At 41.0% G+C, this 19,406-nt stretch overlaps 1 long non-coding RNA gene across 1 annotated transcript in view; it reads right to left on the bottom strand.

Annotated features, from left to right (window-relative positions):
- The window catches only part of LOC144382077 (uncharacterized), a 405,648-nt gene that overhangs the window by 123,766 nt on the left and 262,476 nt on the right, over window positions 1-19,406 (bottom strand). The gene's annotated exons all lie outside the window — the stretch shown is intronic.

Here is a 19,406-nt window from a genome sequence, read left to right as displayed (position 1 = left end):
AAGTTGAGACCAAGCATGCTGGGTTCAAAGAAGAGCAACAACTAAAACGAAACAAAACAAACGAGCCACTGTGCAGAGCCAGAGGAGATGAGGCTGGAGGTGTTGTGAGGGACAGTCATGAAAGTCATGAACAACTTAGCAAACCAAGGTCAGGAGTTTTTATCCCATTCCAATGCAATCATAATTAACTGTAGGGTTTTAAGCAAGGGAGTGCTGTGGCTTGATTTATATTTTACAAACGTCATCTGGATACTCCTTAGTGAATGCATTATGGGGGACGAAGAGGAATAAGGAAGTGAATTAGGAAGGTTTGCAGCCATCTAGAGGATGGAAAGACTCAGCTTGGATATGGTGATAGTAAAGATGAAGGATGGAGATGAAATTGGAATATGTCATGGAGTTTTCAGAGCTCACACATGGATTGGCTATGAGCTATGAGAGAGAAGAACCAAGAATAGCTCTTGGGATTCTGGCTAAGGCATTAAAGAGAGAGAGATTAAATATGAGAGTGATTATATGACTTGCCAAAGGTCACACGGCTGGCCCATAACATTCATTTATAGTGTATTTAATATTCATTCAACAAATATGTGTGAGGTACAGCAGAACTATGAGTGGTTAAACAGTCATGGTCCCTCATGGAATTCACAGTTGCAGAGGAGGAAAGAGTGTATAAATAATTACACACACATGCCCAGACACACAGAGAATATTTAACTTCATTATTAACATGATTAAAAGAATCTGAAGTTCAAACTCAATCTCTATAACCCAAAGCTCATGCTATCCCTCATGCTATGGTTGACTGAATTTCCCAGGGTTTGAAGGAGAAACCCAGGAGTCAGGACTGTTGAGACCCCCTGCTGTCCCACTTGGCCCTACTTCTTCTTTACTCAGCCACAAGCACCTCTGGATTTTTTCTTTTAATCTTTCTCCTTCTATGCTGTACTGGTGATTATTGCAGGAGTCTTGGCCAACATTCACTGAAGAGCTACTATGTGTCAGGCACTGGGCTGGTCATTAGAGAAACAAAAAATGAGGAATAGATCTTCCTTTCCTCAAGGAGTCCACAGTCTACTTGGAAAACAGAACTAGAACTGATTATTTCAATCCAGTATAATTAGTGTCATGGTAAGAGATAAGCACAGGACACCATTGGATCACAAGAGAGGGTCCTTTACACAGACTGGAAAAAAGTAGAACAGCTCTCTTAGAGGAAGTGATATAAAGAAGAGGAAGGAGAGTTTTCAGAGAAAAGGAATTTTAAGGCAGACAGCAGTCCAAGTAAAATCATAGTCTTGCAATAACACACAAGTTCCAGGGACTATGACGTGCTCAGACCATAGGTGGAAGGGGGGGTATGGAAGATGAGGTTGAGAAGTCTCAGCCTGGCCCCGCAGGAAATTCATTTCAAAGCCTCCTTTCCCCACATTCCTTCCTCTCTTTCTCCCTTCATTTTTCCTTTTTCAGAAAAAAAAAAAAAAAAAAAAAGGACTTCCTAATGCAAACTGGAATCTGCATTTAAAAGACTAGGTTTCCTTGGTTTTCTCCCCATCCTACTTTCTTTCTTTCTTTTTTTTCCTCTCATTTTTTTTTAAATTTTATTATGTTATGTTAGTCACCATACAATACATCATTGGTTTTTGATGTGGTGATCCACGATCCATCCATACTTTCTAGGGACCCGCCATATTCCGATCAAGATCCTCTTCTGTTTGCGGGACAGAGACAACGTTTTCATCTGAAATTCTTTCTGTCCCTCTTCCATCCGGCTGTTTCTTTAACTAAAAAGGGAAACTGCCAGGGGGAATATGTCAGGTTCTTGATAGAATCTACTGTCTGTGTATATTTTAAAACACATAAAAGGGCTGCTGAGTTGAGTAGGGGCATTCCCCTGTACCCTAGGTTTCCGTTCCAGGGGCTGTCGCCAAAGTTCACCTCCCAGTTCAGCCTTCCTGGAGGCTTCTTGGAGTTAGAGTAATGTTTAGGGAGCTCCCCTGGGATAGGTCCTTGAATGCTTTTGCCTCATAGAGACAAATTCATTTCATTCTTCTCCTGAGTGCTCAAATGATCCTTTTAGCTCTCCAAGACACACATGTGCACACACACACGCGCGATGTACATGTGTGTATAGACATGTACACAGACACCCATGCACACACATATTCTCAAGTTCTTTTATTTATTTTCTTTTGTGAAAATGTAAACTCTTGCAGGAATCTGAGAATAGTGCCCCATTTTAGGATTCTGGTCCATCAGGGTTTGAACTATAACTTGTATGAGAATTCTGTCTGCTCCCGATCATCCTGCAGAGCATTTCAGGGAGGATCCCTTACAGTTATTTTATGTACAGAGTTGATTTTTATTGTCTTTTATCCCATTTTTGGAGAAATTGCTCAGAGAATTTAAAAATGCATTCCTCTTTTAGTCTCCTTGGAACCCAAGATGACCTATAAGAATTCATAAAATGTAACTAGTAGAAAGCTTTTTTAAAAGTCAGGGAGACTGATAGATAAATAGACAGAAAGGTAGAAAATAAGAAGGTAAACTAAAAGAAAAGGATACTATAGAAATACGCAACCCATAAAATTACACAGGAAAACTGGGTTTTTAATTTGCTTTTGAGCTGTCTGGAGACTGGAGAATCAGTTCAAATCAGTGTTGTCTTCCCCAAACAAGAGATCACACCCTAGGCTTTGATCAAAGGGAGTCATCCTGCAGCCCTAAATTCTGGTCCAGATTTGGACTCCATAGTTCACGGATGCACCTGGACTTCCTGGTGCCTCTGTTCCTGTGTCTATTAAATGCAAGCACTGAGCTGGATCATTCCTCAAAAGTCCTTGCCAGTTCTAATGGTCTAGGGCTTTATAAATAACTTACTTCTGGTTTAGTGATTCTGCCAAACAGATTCCAAAAGTCATCACCCATTTTCTGAAAAGCAATCTTCCAGATCCTTAGCCTCCATTTCTGGACTTGAGTACTTCCTAGACCTGAGCATCAGAACCACCTGGGGATTTGGAGGGAGGGGAGGATGTTAAACAGGCAGTCTTACTGGCTGGACTCCGACCTAGTGAATCCCACTAGCTGGGGCTTGGGGACAGGCACTTAAGCTGTTTAGGTGATTTTGATGCCCCCTCAGGGCTGCTGAAGTTTTCTGCTGCTGTAACAAATTACCATAAACTCATTGGCTTAAAACAACACAAATGTATTATTTTACAGCTCTGGAGATTACGAGTCCTAAATTAGTTTCACTGGGCTAAAATCAAGGTGTCGGCAGGGCTTCCTTCTGGAAGAATTCAGTTCTTTGCTTTTTCCAGCTTCTAGCAGCTACTCAAACTCCTTGGCTCTGTGGCCTGAATCTCTCTTACTCTTTCCTTTGTTATATTTCTTTCTTGGACTCAGACTCTGGCCTTCCTGCCTCCCTCTTTTAAGGACCCTTGTGATACCATTGAGCCTACTCAGATAATCCAGGCTAATCTTTCCATCTCAAGATCTTTAATCGAATCACATCAGCAGAGTTCCTTTTGCCATGGAAGGAAACACATTCACATGTTCCAAGCATTAGGATGTGGGCATCACTGGGGGCCATTGTTCATCTAATCACGTGTTCCCTTGATTTTGCTGGGGCTGCTAGAAGGGGCTCTGAATTTGTGGCTGCAATTTTTCTCTTGTAAAAGCCAGTGAACTGACTGTAGGAGATGCCATTGAACACTTGCTAATAATAATCTATATCCCACCAGGTATTTGGTGATCACTTGCATCATTATGTCACTTAGGACCCTCCATTTCATGAAGGCAAATATATTCTTCTCAGGCAACAGAGTCATGTCTATTAAAATAAGATGGTTTAGGGGCCAGACTAACCTGATTAGCACTTTACCTTGGTCACTTACTTGACTTCTCTACTTAGTTTCTTCATCAGCAAAATGGGCTCTCAGAGCTATTAACCAGCAATTAGGACTAGAGCCCTATGCTCAGCAGTTCTGACTCCTAGACCTATACTTTGCTTAGGGGGTGTGTGGGAGAAGAACGATGGCAAGAGAGGCATCTTTCTTTCTTTGCCTATAAAACACCTTAATTTTTGTTTTGAGTCTCAGTTCCACCAAGCAGAGAAAATTAAATCTTGAACTATTCAGGATTCTTCTCCTCTCCTTTCTCAAGGGGTCATGGCTAAGTTCTGGGGCTTCCAGAGTGACATCAGGAGAAGGGAGGAAGTGGTTGTTATTGTTTTTTTTTCCTTTTTCTGTCACTGTCTGTTTGGGCAAGCACCCCCTGAGAACTGCTCTTTCCCTTCTGGTCCAAGTCCTAGCCACTTTAAAGCCTCTGTCACTGTCAGCCTCATTTGAGCATGAGAAGCATTTGGTTGCTCTTTCTCAGGGCATGGGGCATAGGGAGATGCCCCAGTTGTTCCCTACTCTTTCAAGATCTCCCTGCTCTGTGCCACATGCTCACCACTCAGGATTTTGCAACTCAGTACATCTATTTCCGGACAACTGGCCACTTCCATTCATCCTCAACTGCTCCCAGATGACAGGGGAGGGGACATTCTAAGGTCTTGCTATTTTTTACCTGTGCTGTTTCTACCACACTACCTGGGCATCTTCTGGAGTAAATCAAATTAGACTCCCATTCCAGTTGGTTTATAGACAGGCAGAGGTAAATGGTTAAGAACACAGCAAGACAACCATCAGGACTAGGGCTCCCATTGCTGCTGTGATTCCTTTGCTAGAGAAGGAGCTATACGTGTGACCATCCCTTGCACATCGTTCCTTGGCAGCGAAAACTCAGAAGGCAGTGGAAGGGCTGTAGACAGGATAAAACACTTCTGTTTAATTGCCTGGGGAGGGTTAGAAGCGACCCTCTGTTCAGTTTTGTCAAGCTAATTAGTTGGAAAAGAATGTGCTCAGTACATAAACAAGAGCCTTTTTTCTATAGCAATTAGAAACGACCCTAACCTTATTCGTTTAAACACATGCCCCACCGCAAAGTTGGAAAGACACCAAAGAGTTGGAAAGACACCAAAGTTGAGGCTGACGACTGCTTTTGTTAATCCTCAAACCTTTGCATTTAAAGACTGATCATGCTTTCTGACAAGCTTCTCCTCTTTGCTAATCCCCAAATATTCATTTTCAAAGGTTTAGCTGTGCAAATGGCAGGCTGGGGCCCCAAATGTGCCATGGAGGTGCATCCTCTATGCTTCCACTAAAGCCACCTGTTCTGCCCCCATCTCCCATCACACACACTGCTTTCCCATTGATCGTTTATGCATCTCTACCCTCTGCCAGCCTGTCAACACTGTGAGACCAGGTGTCTACCCACCGCCGTGGGCTCAATGCCCTCTACAGTGCCTGGCACACAGAAGGTGCTAAGTAATGCATGGTTTAATCAACCAATGAATGCCTTCCCTAAGAGGAAAGGTAGAAAATGCCAGTGGTCATTGCTGGGGTGATGGGGATCTGCAAACCTGCAAAGCAAATAACACTGAGAGTGGAAACTATTTCCACCCCCCAAGTTTTCTGTAAAACTGGATGTCACAAAATGGTAGATCTCTATTTCTGCACACTTTATTAAATAATCAGGGCCACTATTTATTAAGCACATACCACATGGGAGTACTGTGAGGAAGCACTCTGTGTACATCCCTCCCTCTTTTTGGTACTTGAGTGGGATCTCTTCCATTGACCACTCCAGGCGCACCCCGCACCCCAGCGCCTGCCCATCTCCATTCTGCTCTGGGTGTTGGGACGCTAACTTGTATAGACCTCATGGATCCTCTCAACCTCCAGCTTCTAGATGGATTCAACCAAAGGCAGGCACCAGCAGACGTGAGTTGGAGGGAAGGAGTAGAGAGCAGTTAAAATATTTCTTTCCCTGGCTTCCTCCCTGCCTAGTCACTATGACTGAGCTGACTGCATCACCCTGGGGAAGACTCCCGCCTTGAGCCCTGTCCATACCAGTGTCTTCTCTGGGTGCCTATTACCACCTCTTTCCCTTACCTTTTAAGCTTTGGGTTGGTACCAGTTGCCTTCTGTTACTACCCCAGGGGCACTCACTAGGCTTTGTGGCTTTCCTTAAACCCTGTCCAGGCTTTCTCCATGATGACTGTCCCATGGTGCAGGTTATTAATACCTCCAATTTAAAGAGCGGACATTAAGTCTCAAAGAGATTAAGACATGCCCAAGGTCAGAGTCAGCAGGAGCAGATCCTCCAACCTAGGTCTGTCTGACTATAAATCTGATGTGTTCTCTCCCCATATCTAAGAGAAGAGAGTGGCTTGTGCCTCAAGCTGGAGATGTAACTCACAGAAAAAAACTGACTAGAAGAATGTGAAGTGGCGGCCAAGAGCAGAATTCTCACTTCAGAACTCCACCTCCACAGATGGGCACTTCGAGTTTGGCTCCGTGGGTTGGTGGGGGTTCACTGAGAGTTCAAACCCCCGTCACAGACACGTGTGGGTGAATAAGTGGCAGGGTCTTTGGTTCTTCCAAGTGCCTGCTACAGGCGTGCGGATGCGTGGGGGTGTGAACAAGAGAGCCTCGAGTGCATTTCACTCTTGGATACAGCCTATAAATATGTATGTTGGGTCCCATGAATCATTTAGGGCTGGGTTGGTTGCATTTTTTATGTTTTAAGGGATGGTTTGACTGACTCAGAGATGTTGGCAAGCACCCCCGAGGCCAGAGTGGAACTAAAGGCTTTATAGAAATTGGGGGGAAAAACCCTGGTATTTGCTGCCTAACTTGATTTCAGAGTGATAAAAGTTTGGAAAGTTGCACAACTTTCAGAATTTGTTTTAACCATTTATTACAACTGTGACTCGAGCGAGTCACCTCCTTTCTCTGAGCCTCAGGTTCCAGAAAAATGGGGGTAAGAGCTGAATGAAAGGAATGCATATAAAGCACCAAAACAAAATTTAGATCATACATATGTAAATGTCAATCACCCTTCTTCTCCCTCTTGGTTTGCTCTAGTCTGCAGCCAAATGTGAGTGCCCAACACACTTAGAGTCGGGCTTCGGTGATTAGCAATTGCTAATGGGTAAAAGATGCCTCTTTGTTTATATGGTAACTTCTGAATGGCAGGTGTATCTGTCAAGTTACACTGCAGTAACAACACTTAACTCCTTTTTCTTATACCATAGAGCATCTTCACCCGCAAGATGAGTATATGCCTAGACATCCTTTGTCATCACTCTTCATTCCATCCAGAGGATTATCCTAGAAGCTGCCATGTTAGAAAAATGTCACCCCACTCCCAAGCAGAGTTGACTCCACATGGACTATGAATGAGCATCTAATCCAATCAGATTCCTTCCCCAAGAACTGGGGATCTGGAACTGAGAAAGAAACCCCATCTGTCTTCAGAACTGCAAAAATGTAAAAAGCCTGAGAGATTATGATAAGAACTGGAGAAAGTCAGTTTTGGGAGAAAGAAATGGGATAACCACTCAGAGGGGAGGTAGATTGAGAGAGGAGGTCATCTTAAGAGTATTCCATTCCTGATTCCGTTTGGACCTGAGGCCTGGTCACATTGCTCTCTTGGCTTCCATGGGCCACCCCGATACTTCACTTTTCTGAAACTCACTGGATTTCTATCACTTGCTACCAAGAGTCAACGCCCAGGTAGCAGATTAACATCTATTAACTTGGTTTTAAAAATTATTTATTTTTAAATAATTTTAGACTTACTGCCAACTCATTTCTACTCCACATCATTTCTTCTTTGAATTTGCCCATTTATAAAATAAGAAGAATGATTTTCTGGAACAGTCCTTTTTTTTTTTTTTTTTTAGCAGGATATGGCAATAATTTCAGACTGTCAGAGAAGTTAACATAAGGTTAACTGTTATTTCAAACAGGTTGTAAGATATTCTCTGATTTTCACCATCTGGGGGAGGGAAATGTTTTTATTTTCTCTTTAATTATTAAGCCCTTTTCAAGTTTTAGCAGTGAAAGACATCCTAAACCCAAAGGCTATATCGCTGTAAGATCTATATTCAAATTCAGGTTCAATTAATTTGTATTAAGTGCTTATGGACTAGATATTTTCACCTAAGTAAGTTCATTGAAACTCTAAAATAACCCTGAAAAAATAGATTTCATTGTCTCCATTTTATAGATAAGGAAACTGGAAACAGCTACATTAATAGATTTGCTCATAGTAGATGGTGAAGTCAGGATTTGAACTTGGTTCTCTTTGTTTTATGCCACAGCTCTTCCCTCTACAAAGGTGCTACTGGGAATCTCTTGGAGATGACGCTGATGGTGGTGATAGTAGTCCTAAAAGTAATCATTGCAAACCTCGATAGCCTTGCTATGTGCCAGGTACTTTCCTAAGCACTTAAAGGAATAAGTTCATTTATTTTTCAGAGACCTTCTAAAACAAAGCTCTTTATCACCCCCAATTTGAGGAAAGTGAGGATAACAAGGGTTAAGCAACCTGCTGGGATCAAATAACTTATTTTTGCCAGGGTTGGGATTTTACACCAGAGCCAGTGGTGGTATATGGAATCAAGGATCTGCCTATTTTAGGTTCCAGACCCCACTCTCGGCCCTACCCATATTACCAATCCTCCACCAAGAAGGAAGAACAAAGAAAAACCTCTCCTCCTCAGGGCAAGGTCCTCAGCATCCTGTGTCACCATGACAACAAGCCCTAGTCAATTTCCTTACAAGGAAGGGAAAAGCAAAAGTCAAACAGAGCTTCCGTGGGAACATTCTGTGGGCAAACACCAGGGCCAGTGTTCTCGGGCCTCCGTGTCCTCACTTAAATAGGGTGAATCACTCCTGGAATTAGAGCTGGGAGGTGGGCCAGGTTCCTAAATAGGTATGGTTAATGGTGCTCTTGGAGAGCCTTTGGGTCACTTTGAAAATTAATCCTTTTTCCTTCAGAATCTGAGCTCATAAATGAGCAGATTAGAAATCAAAGGGCAGAAACAAATGAGAGTTCCTGGCAAGGGATTTTAGAGCATCACAACTTTCTTCCTAGGCTGACATCATCTTGTCTCACCTCTTCTGCCCATCCTCCGCCAAGGTCTAGCCTGGTTGAAGACTGCCAAATCCCAAAAGAATGTAGACTCTAAAAAGTCAGGGTCCATGTTAAACTATTCATCGCTGCCTACTCACTGCCTAACACAGTGCCTGACCCATAGTGGGCACTGACTAATAACTGATCAATGAATTGATTAATTGCAGATTAATTGCAGCACTGAATTGGTTGGGGGAGAATGCCTTTGTTCCAATATTAGAAAATTCAAAGCAGAATATTTTGACCTCTTGAGGAGGTGACATTTAAGTTGAGATTTGAATGACAAGAAGTAGCAAGTTATATGACTATGAATAAAGAGAATTTCAGGCAAAAGAAATAGCAGGTGGGAAGGAGCATATTTGAGAAACAGCCAGAGGCATATGTGGCTAGAGAGAAATGAGGGTGGATGGAATGAGAAGACATGAAGTTGAAGAGTCAGCAAGGGCCAGCTCCCGTAATGAGGGTCTGGAAGTAAAATTTTATTCTAAGTGTTATATGAAGACACTGAGGGATTTTGAACAAAAAAGAAAGAGAAAAAAAATACGTGTTATTCACTCAATGTCCCAAAGCTTGGTATATAACAGGTGCTCAGAAATTGAATGAATGAGCTGAGGTAATGCATATAAAGTGCTTCTTAAACAATGAAGTGTTTCAGAATTGACAGTCACCATCATTTGGAGGAGAATAAGACACTGCCCCCAGTACCATTCTCTTAGATCACAAAGCTATTATAGACTTCTGGGTAATGAGGGTGGAAATCTAGAGGCACCTGCTTTTTACAGCATTTCCTTTCTGTTAAAATGATTTCAAACCACACCAAAATACATGGTTGCAATCGTACGGGCCAGACTCCAGAAGAATTTCCATGAAGAATTCACTCTTGGCCACCTGAGGCCAAACAACCAGATCAGGAAGAAAAAAAAAATAAGGTAATAGATTTTCCTTGACCCTGATATTTGAGACACATTGGGGTTCTGATATGTAGGAGGTACATTCTGATGAGGTCATGACTCCATCATTGACCTTTATCCCCCCAACACTGCCTTTCCTATTATATTCACTTAGAGGCCATCATGGCCGGAATTGTACATGTTGCAGGGAGCAAAGAGAAAGAAAGAACAGTGGTTACTTACCGCCACCTGGGATGCAAGATGTGAGCTCTGGAGTGGGAGGAGTCATGGAGACAGACGGCCGGTAGGAATAGTGAACCAGGGGGAGTGCTCAATGGGCTGCTTCTGACAAGGTAAGAGCTGCACACCATATTCAATAATTCATGTATAAATTCCCACCGCAACATCAGTGGAGCAGAGACTTTTCTTCTGCCCACCCTCAATAGACAGCCACCAGGCTTCAGAAATATGGCCAGTAGTAGGGTACATTAATCAGCTGTCCAGCAAAAGGGCTGAGGGGGGGAGATCCAGCAGGACCCAGGTGGACAATCAGGGATGCAGAGGAAAATCCACCCCACCTATCAGCACGTACCAAACTTACATAAGCCTCTCTTCATTTTTCAGAAAACGGAGGAAGAAGAAAAATCCAACAACCAGGCACCTATGAAATGACTTCCCATCATAAAACACATGGAACATTGCACTCAAAATGCATAGAAAATGCACACATTTTAGAAAGATTTACTGAAAAAGAAAAGAAAATTTTAAAAAGCATCTGGTATGCTCTCAATAAAATTCAAGGAAACATGAGCTTATTGGGAAGTGGCTATATAAAGTGAGGTACATCCATATGGTAGAATATTATTCAGCCATTAAAAACCATGTTCTCAAAGACTAAATAATGACATGGAGAAATGCTTACAATCAAATGCTGTATTTTAAAAATGGGACTCAAAAACAATGAATGCCAAAGAAGCCCAATCTGTGCATCAATGTTCATAGCAGCTTTATTCGTAATAGGAGAAAACTGGAAACAACTCAAATGTCCTTCAGTGCGTAAGTGGTTATACCAAACTCTGGTCTACCCATGCATTAATACATGCAACATCCTGGATGGATCTCAAGGGCATGAGGCATAACAAAATAAGTCAATCCCAAAAGGTTATATACTGTATGATTCCATTTAGTATGTAACATTCTTGAAATGACAAAACTATAGAGATGGAAAGAGATTAGTGTTTGCCAAAGAACAAAAATGGGGTGCAGGGTGTGAATAGAAGGGGGTAGTATAAGAGAGTTCCTTTGTAGTTCCATGAATCTATACATGGGATAACAATGCACAAAACTCTGAATATACATGTACACACACAAATAAATGCATGTAAAAAATGGTGAAAACTTAATAAGATCTCTGTCTAGAAGAGTATTTTACCAATGTCAACTTCCTGGGGTTGATACCATGCTCAAGTTGTACAAGATGGAACCACTGTGGGGAAGAAGGGTGAAGGGTTCATGGGACTGCATGTGAGTCTATAATTATTTCAAAATAAAAAGGAAAAATGTATACTAAAATACAAATTTTGACTAAAGGAAAATACTCCATCATATTAGCAAAGATGTTTTTTCTGGCTATTGGAATAATGGTCATTTTTATGTTCTTCTGTGTACTTTTCTGTATTTCTAAATTTTCTGCAGTAAATATAGGTTACTTTTAGAATCTGAAAAGTGACTTATTAATTCAAAGTTTAGTGATTGAAATAAAATATTTGATCAATGAAGAATATCCAAGGGAAAAAATATATATGAGAGTGTTATGAAAGGGAATTGAGTGAAAGGAGAAGAAAATGTCTTGGTAAGATAGAGAAACCTTGCAATGAAATACAAAATGTAGCAACAAAATTAAATCATGCATTGATAGCAGTGCAGAAGACTCTAGAAACTAATCAATGATGTGTAAGCACAAACAAAACTTGTTCAGAACGCAGTGGAACATAACAAAGAGATGAAATAGTAAGCGATAAGATGACAGATGTGTAGGACCAAGCATGGAGATTCAGCATACCACTAACTGATGTCTCAAAAAAAGCAATCATAAAAGAACAGGACAGAGCAATTATCAGAGAGATAAAATAACGAAACACCTTCCAGATTTATGGATGACCTGACTCTGAAATTCTAAGAGACACACAGTGACACCATCTAGGAAATAATATGATGAAGTTTTAGAATTTCAAGTATAATTTTAAAAATCCTGTAAGTTGTCAGGCAGGAAACAAAACAATGCCACTTAAACAGTTTACCTAGAAAGATCAAAACATCAAACTGGTCTCAGACTTTTCTTCCATATCATCAAGATTTGAGAAAGAGAGATTATGATCCAAGAATCTCCTTCAAGTCTCCAAGTCGCTGTTAGTGTCCGAGACCGTGATAAAATCATCCTAATAACCAACAGCTGGCATTTGATAGTACTCATTAAATTACTACCAAAGCTTAATGAAACTAGAATAAGATAAAAGTGCCTCAATACAATTTTTAATTTTCTGAAGTCAGTGATCAACATCCTATAAGGAGATATTTCCATTAACATTAATAATAAGACAAGGAAGCCAACTCTTATTTATTAATGTGCTGGACATTCTAGTCAATCCAACAGGTCATGAGAAATAAAAGAGTAACCATAAGAGTCGCCGAACTCTAGGAAACAAACTGAGGGTTGCTGGAGAGGAGGTGGGTAGAGGAAGGGATAATCGGGTGATGGGTATTAAGGAGGGCACTTGATGTAATGCGTACTGGGTGTTATATGCAACTCACTATATTATCCCTCGAAACTAATAAAAAAAAGAAAAGAAAAGAAAAGAAAGGAATAAAAGAGTAAGAAAAGGCATTACTTCTTCCGTAAGATATAATTGTCTACTTAGAAAAAAAAGATGAAAATAGTAAGCATGTTCTGAAGGTCATGAGTTGCGAAATCAGAGTGTCTACATTTTTCCTATATATTTGAAACAAAGGAATTAGAAAATATTAAGAAAAGATTTATAAGAGCAATAATTAAAAAAAAGAGAGAGAATGAGAGAACACCAGAACTAATGGGCAACACACACATACACACACAAGCAATTGTGGCTGGGGATATACATGAAGATCTGAAGATCTCAAAATGCCATTTTCCGGAATAGGAGAACTTAATATTATTAATATTAATAATTATTAAAATATCATTTATTTTAAGATCCATCAATACATTTAATTCAATGCAAATCAGAATTCTGAAAGGGATTGTTTTAGAACTTAATAAAATTATTCTAAAGCTTATTTGAAAATATAAATAGATGAGACTGACCAAGGTATTTGGGGAAGGCAATGAGAGCGATGTAAATTCAGAGCATCTTGTCCTGTTGGATATGCAAATTCTAATAAGATACTACATGAAATAGCAATCTAAGATAAATAGTGCTGAGCAGTTATTCGTTATGGAGGAAAAGAAGGCTTCACCTGACAACAGACACCAAAATAAATTCTAACCAAATTAAAATATTAAATGCAAATATAAAAAAAATCCTTAAAAGGTGTAGTTATTTACTTTATATCTGAAAAGTAAGAAATTTGTAAGTAATACAAAAATCACAAAACACTCAACAAATTCATAACTTACCTGAACTATAAACAAAGTGAAATAACAAATTAAAAATAGATTAGATAATTTTGGTATGCTTAGCATATGAATCCATAAAAAATATGAAAATTCAGTAGAAAATTGGCCAAAGGATATGTATGAACAATTCAGAGCAAAAAAAGCTCAAATGACAAACTGATGAAAAATGATCTGTTTGGTTCCTATTTAAACAAAACTGAAAAAAATAAGTTGCTTTTTTCCTATCAAAAAAGAGAAGAAAAGTTTTACATTGACACTACTCCATGGTGATGTAGATTCAGTGACCTGGTCAACTGTTCACCCTGCTGGTGGCAAGGTAAAGTGGAATGAACTTTGCAGTAAATGAGTTGGAAATCAGTTTTAAAAGTCTTAAAAATATTCAGTCTCCCTGACCCTGTAACTCTTCCAGAAAACTACCTTCAGAAAATACTCATGGATTTGTGTTCTGGCATGTCCAACATAGTCAGCCAGGTGAAAGATATCTAGTAGAGTTTTACTGCTTGGTCACTCAAGGGACAGGAGAGAAATCTGTCTGGAAAGACACTGGGTCTGAGCAGTCCTGCCTTCTCTTCCCTACTCTGTTCAGATGGGACTTGCCTCCCTGCAGGGAGTGTGCTTTCTGGTCTCTTCTGACCTTTGGTAAGAAGCCTGCCCAAGAGGAGGCCTGAGATTTGCAGGAACTGTCTTTGCCTACATGAGCAAGCCTGTCAAATTCTAGAGATAGACAGATGATGATAGATAGATAGGTAGATAGATAGATAGATAGATAGATAGATAGATAGATAGATAGATGATAGATAGGTGATAGGTAGATACAGAGATAGATGGATATAATGGAGTATTGTTCAGCCATAACAAAGAAGGAAATCTTGCCATTTGCAACAACAGGGACTGACCTTGAGGGCGTTATACTCAGTGCAATAAGTCAGGCAAAGGAAAACAATTACCAAATGATCTCACTTTATGTACAGAATCTAAAAACACTGAACTCTTAGAAACAGAGAACAGATTGATGTTTGCTAGGATCTAGGGGGTGGGGGAAGTGGGAGGGTGTCTGTCAAAGGGCACAAACTTCCAGTTATAAGCTGCATAAGTGCTGAGGATCTAATGTTCAGCATGGTGACTCTAGTTAACACTGCATTGTATATTTGAAAGATGCTAAGAGAGTAGATCTTAAGAGTTCTCACAACACACACAGAAATGGTAACTAGGTGGGATGGTGGATGTGTGAACTAACCTTATTGCAATCATTTTGCAATACATACATGTATCAAAGGATTGTGTGGTACACCTTAAACTTACATGATGTTATAGGTCAATGATATCTCAATAAAGCTGGAAAAAATATTCTTGAGTGTGGTGTCAGGGAGTTCTTTGTTGCCCCCCTAAGCCACATCTTCCAAATTAGTAACCATCAGTAGCCAAGGTGACAGCTGGAGCCCCACCTGCCCCAACTCCTGTGTGTCTAACCCTCAATCGGTTTAGGAATTAGGTGGGAACAAGAAGGGTGCTGTTTATTAACCCTGCTCTCAAGCTCCAATTCAATGTTGTTTATAACCATCCACCAAAAACAGGACGACATAGTTATGGCAAGTGAGAGGACTGATTAATTCCATATTAGTTTCTCTATAAGACAGAGTATCATACAGACTCTAAACATCATACGTAAAGAAGAAAATGGGCAGGATTCAAGATGGAACTGGAGAAAACACATAACAAAAATAGTGTGTAAATAAACACATCAAAAATTGTGATACATGGTGGGGAAAGGCCAATAGAAAGTATTTTGAAATGCAAGCATTTATCTCTAGCTGCTGAGGCCATAGGTGAGTCTTATTTTCTCTTGTCTGCCTCTTTGTATGATATAAATTCTCTATAATATGTTTGAATTGCTTTTATAATCAGAAAAAAAAATCCATGTTATTTTTGAAAAGAGCAGAATCTTAGAGGTCACAGTGACTGCACTGTTTGTCCTCTGCACATCAGGAAGAATAAACTCTGATTTTGGCCCAGGGCACTTTGAACATATGAGTACAAACCCACTAAAGGTTTATTCTGAGACAATGCAGTGCGCCTGCTCTCAGTCAGGGCATCTGATGACTCTGAGACCTTGTGTACCCACACAGGCTCTGTGCATCCATCCGTGTATGGACACATACCGAGAACAATGACTGAGCAGGGCTCCATGCCTGGCCCTGTGCTCAGTGTCACACGTGTAATCTTCAGAGTTTCAATTCCCACGTCAAAGGAGTGATACATGGCAGGAAGGCAGTCATGCAAATAGATACACACACATGCACACACACACACATTAGAATATGTAACTACTGGTATCCTAAAAATTCTACAGGATGTAGGAAGGTGTACCAATTAGGGTTTTTGGTCATAGATCACAGAAACTGACTCTAACTGAGGGAGAAGGGGAACTCGCTGGAAGAATGTAGAGTAGCTCCAAGAATCACTAAGGAAGTTGAAGCCTAGGTAGGCTCAGAAAGTGAACCTCCTAGAAGCTTTAGAACACTACACTGGTCTCTTCTGGAAGCTGCAAAACAGGTTTGTTCAGAGGTAGTCCACTGTTTCACTCAAGACTAAAACCCAGGGAGGGAGCATTTGTGGGGGCATGCATACGTCATGTAGCCACCCCCTCACTCCTGGAGTTTTATGAAGAGTCACATGATTGATATATAGCAATGTCATGCCTAGGCACTCAATAAATTCTATTTTCCTTCCTTCCTTCCAGTACCCAAACTGTGGTAAGACCAACATGTAAGGCTTCATTGAGATGTACAAGATGGACTTGACAACCTAAAAGCATGCATTTATGTGCCATTTGGGTGAAAACGACCACAACTAACTGATTCCCTTCCCTGAGACTTCCAATGCCCTTGTAGTCCCTGAGCAGAAAGTGGCCCCATATGGAAAACTCAGGCCAACATTGCTCTTCAAGCTGCTGGGAACACTGCTCCAAGCCAAATCCAAAAATAATCCCATTAGTCACATTTGAAGCGCTAAGCAGAAACAAAAAGAAATCAAAATTAATTTCAGTACCTACAGTGACAGCAGCAATTAAGGTGACAAGATTATGGAAATCATCGCCATCATCAGAGATCTTTGCCTAATGGGGAAAAATAACCAGTAACACAGCGGGACTGACAACCAGGGACTTTGGGGGTGGTCTGAAACTCACCACATAAGGGCCACTAGCCCTCGGGATATTTAAGGGGCACTTCTCCAAATAATAATAATGTATTCTGCACTTACTATGTGCCATGATCATTAGGTGATTACCTCCAGTTTTTCTGTCAGCTCTACAAGAGGTATTATTCTTATCTTACAGATGAAAAAACTGAGTCACAGAAAGTTTCAATAAATCTCCCAGTGCTCGTAGAAGGAAAGTAGCAGAACCAAGCAAGACTGGAAACATCATCTCACTGCCCTGTCATTTTAGATAACATTCCAGATAACCAGATAATGTCAATCTGATTGCCCAGGCTTCTTGATCTGTGCTCCTTCCATGTGCTAGGAATTAGAGAAAGGCAGGTAGATGGAGTTTGAATGTTCTCTGAGTTGCCCATTATTTCCTCTTTGTGCCTTCTGGTTTGTGTCACTGAGAGTCGTTGCTAAAGAACCCCAGCATGGTTATCCGAAAAAGACCCAAGCACAAGAGAAGAGCAGCCTGTTCTGAAATCTCAGGGGAGATAAATTGCACCTTGCTGTGCAGAATGACAAAAACAATCATTAAAGTCAAATGGGCCTGGCATAAGGAAGCCGAAGCAGCACTGAAAAGCTCTTTGTGGCTCTGTCCCCTGGTCCCCTCTCCTGGGAACAGTGCCCTTCTGGGTGCTTTATATATCCTTATTGATCACCTCCATGGAGGCCTTGGGTAACAGAAAAAGCAAGCCAGCCAGGATTGCTTTTATCAGGATAACAATGAGTGGCTGTTCTGGGCTAATTACATTGCTCAGTCCAATTTGGGGCAAATTTGAAAGCTTTTAGAGCAAGGAAGCAGGAACAGTTACCAAGAGTCTTCTTGTGTACAGTGGAGGATAGATAAATGCTAACAATGACAATAATTATAATGACAGTAACACCACCCACCACTAAAATGTGCTGGGCTTTCCAGTCTACAGTATCTCCTCCGTGAACGCATTTTGATTTCTGAACCAGTAATCCTGTTTTCTGAGGGTCTGGAGAGGATCCCAGAGAAGTCAGAGAGTCAGAACTGGTTTTAGGAACTTGATTTGATTCATTCTCCTCTGGTGAGATCACTGTGATAGTGCAGGTTTGTTGTCATAGAGCTCGCCAAAGTCTGCATCCATTGTAGAAAACCTTGTCCCTTATGTCTGTTAGGTGGGGGGAGGCATTTAGTCCGTCATTCTCAGAGACATTCCTTGTTCCTGTTTAATGATACTCATGACAAACAACATCTCCAGATGCTGGCCCACTAGCCAGCTATTGAATAGTCCAGGTCATCTGTATGTGGATCTAAGTCCCTCTCAGAGACACAAAGGCTTTTGGCAAGAAGAATATGATAGATTAGCCAGGACTTCCAAAGACTCTGCTAACATTCCGATAAAGCGAGAGGCAAATAAGGAGATATTAGGTCATTAAAGCCATTGTGCCCTAAGTAACTATCAATCACCCTGGTAACGGAAAGAATAGAGATTCATGAAGTTTTTTTTTTTTAATTCATTTACTCATGCATTCACTTAATACCTACCTAGTGAGCCCCTACTACGTACCAGGCACTGTTCAAGTGTTTGGGGAAGTTCTTGAATAACAACAACAAATCCCCAAAGATCCCTAATTTGGGGTGGTTTATATTCCAAGGTTTGAGGGGGAGGAGAGGTGCAAAAAACAATAAGGGTACTGAAAAGGACAATTATACGGTAAGATTGGTGGTGACAAGTACAGTGCAGAACAAAAAGGAAAGCAAGTGTAGCAAGATAGGGAGTGTGATGAGGAGGAATGAGTTGAAATTTTAAATAGGATGGTCTCACGGAAGAAGTAACTTTGAGCAAAAGAGTCCATGGTATTAGGCATATGGATAGCCAGGCAGAGGGAACAGCCAATAGGAAAATCTTATGGTGGGAGTGTGCTTGGCTTGATTAAACAAAAACAAAGAGCACATTGGAGTCAGAGAGCTTGTGAGGGTGGAGAGTGGATCATCTTAGGCCTTGCTGGCCATTTTAAAGATATGGTAGAGGAATCATTGCACATTTATATTTCAGGCAAGGATTACTCTCTGCAGTTATTTGAGGTAGGCCCAGCCATAATAATAATATTTATTCTCATGACAATGATGATGATGATGATGATGATGATTCCCATGTCAGAGATGAAAACAATGAGGCTCAGAGAGGAGAAGTAACTTTCCCAAGGTCAAGGTCACCCAAGCGGAAAGAAACAGAGCTAGGATCCTAGTAGGATGTTCCTAACCTGAAGTGATTAAAGGGATTTTCTGCCCCCAGATGTTTTCCCTGTAGAACCTCCAACTGAGTAAAACCTGTCCCTCTTTATTCTTCTCCTTTTAGCAGTAGGTTCCTCTGGGGCAATGGTTGTCTAACAATAGTGTACATAAGAATCCCCTGAAGAAGCTCTGGTTGAATGAATGCAGACCCCTCAGCTGCATCCTGGTTCAAGAAGTCTGAAAGACCCAAGTGGTCCCAATGCCAGGGATGCCAGGACCAGAACCAGGTGTTTTGAATAACCCCACTATTACTGCCAAAAACCTGACTGTGGGTGAGTTTCCCAGATGTTTCCCTCTGGGCCAGGGAATCAGACAAAATGAGAGGAGACAGCTAAAGGGAGACTGCCAGCCCTGTGCCAGGCTGAGC

The sequence above is a fragment of the Halichoerus grypus genome, chromosome 6, assembly GCF_964656455.1.
Source record: "Halichoerus grypus chromosome 6, mHalGry1.hap1.1, whole genome shotgun sequence".
Classification (NCBI taxonomy): Eukaryota; Metazoa; Chordata; class Mammalia; order Carnivora; family Phocidae; genus Halichoerus; species Halichoerus grypus.
The sequence above is the reverse complement of the archived record's forward strand: the minus strand, read 5'-3'. Positions and strand labels throughout refer to the sequence as shown.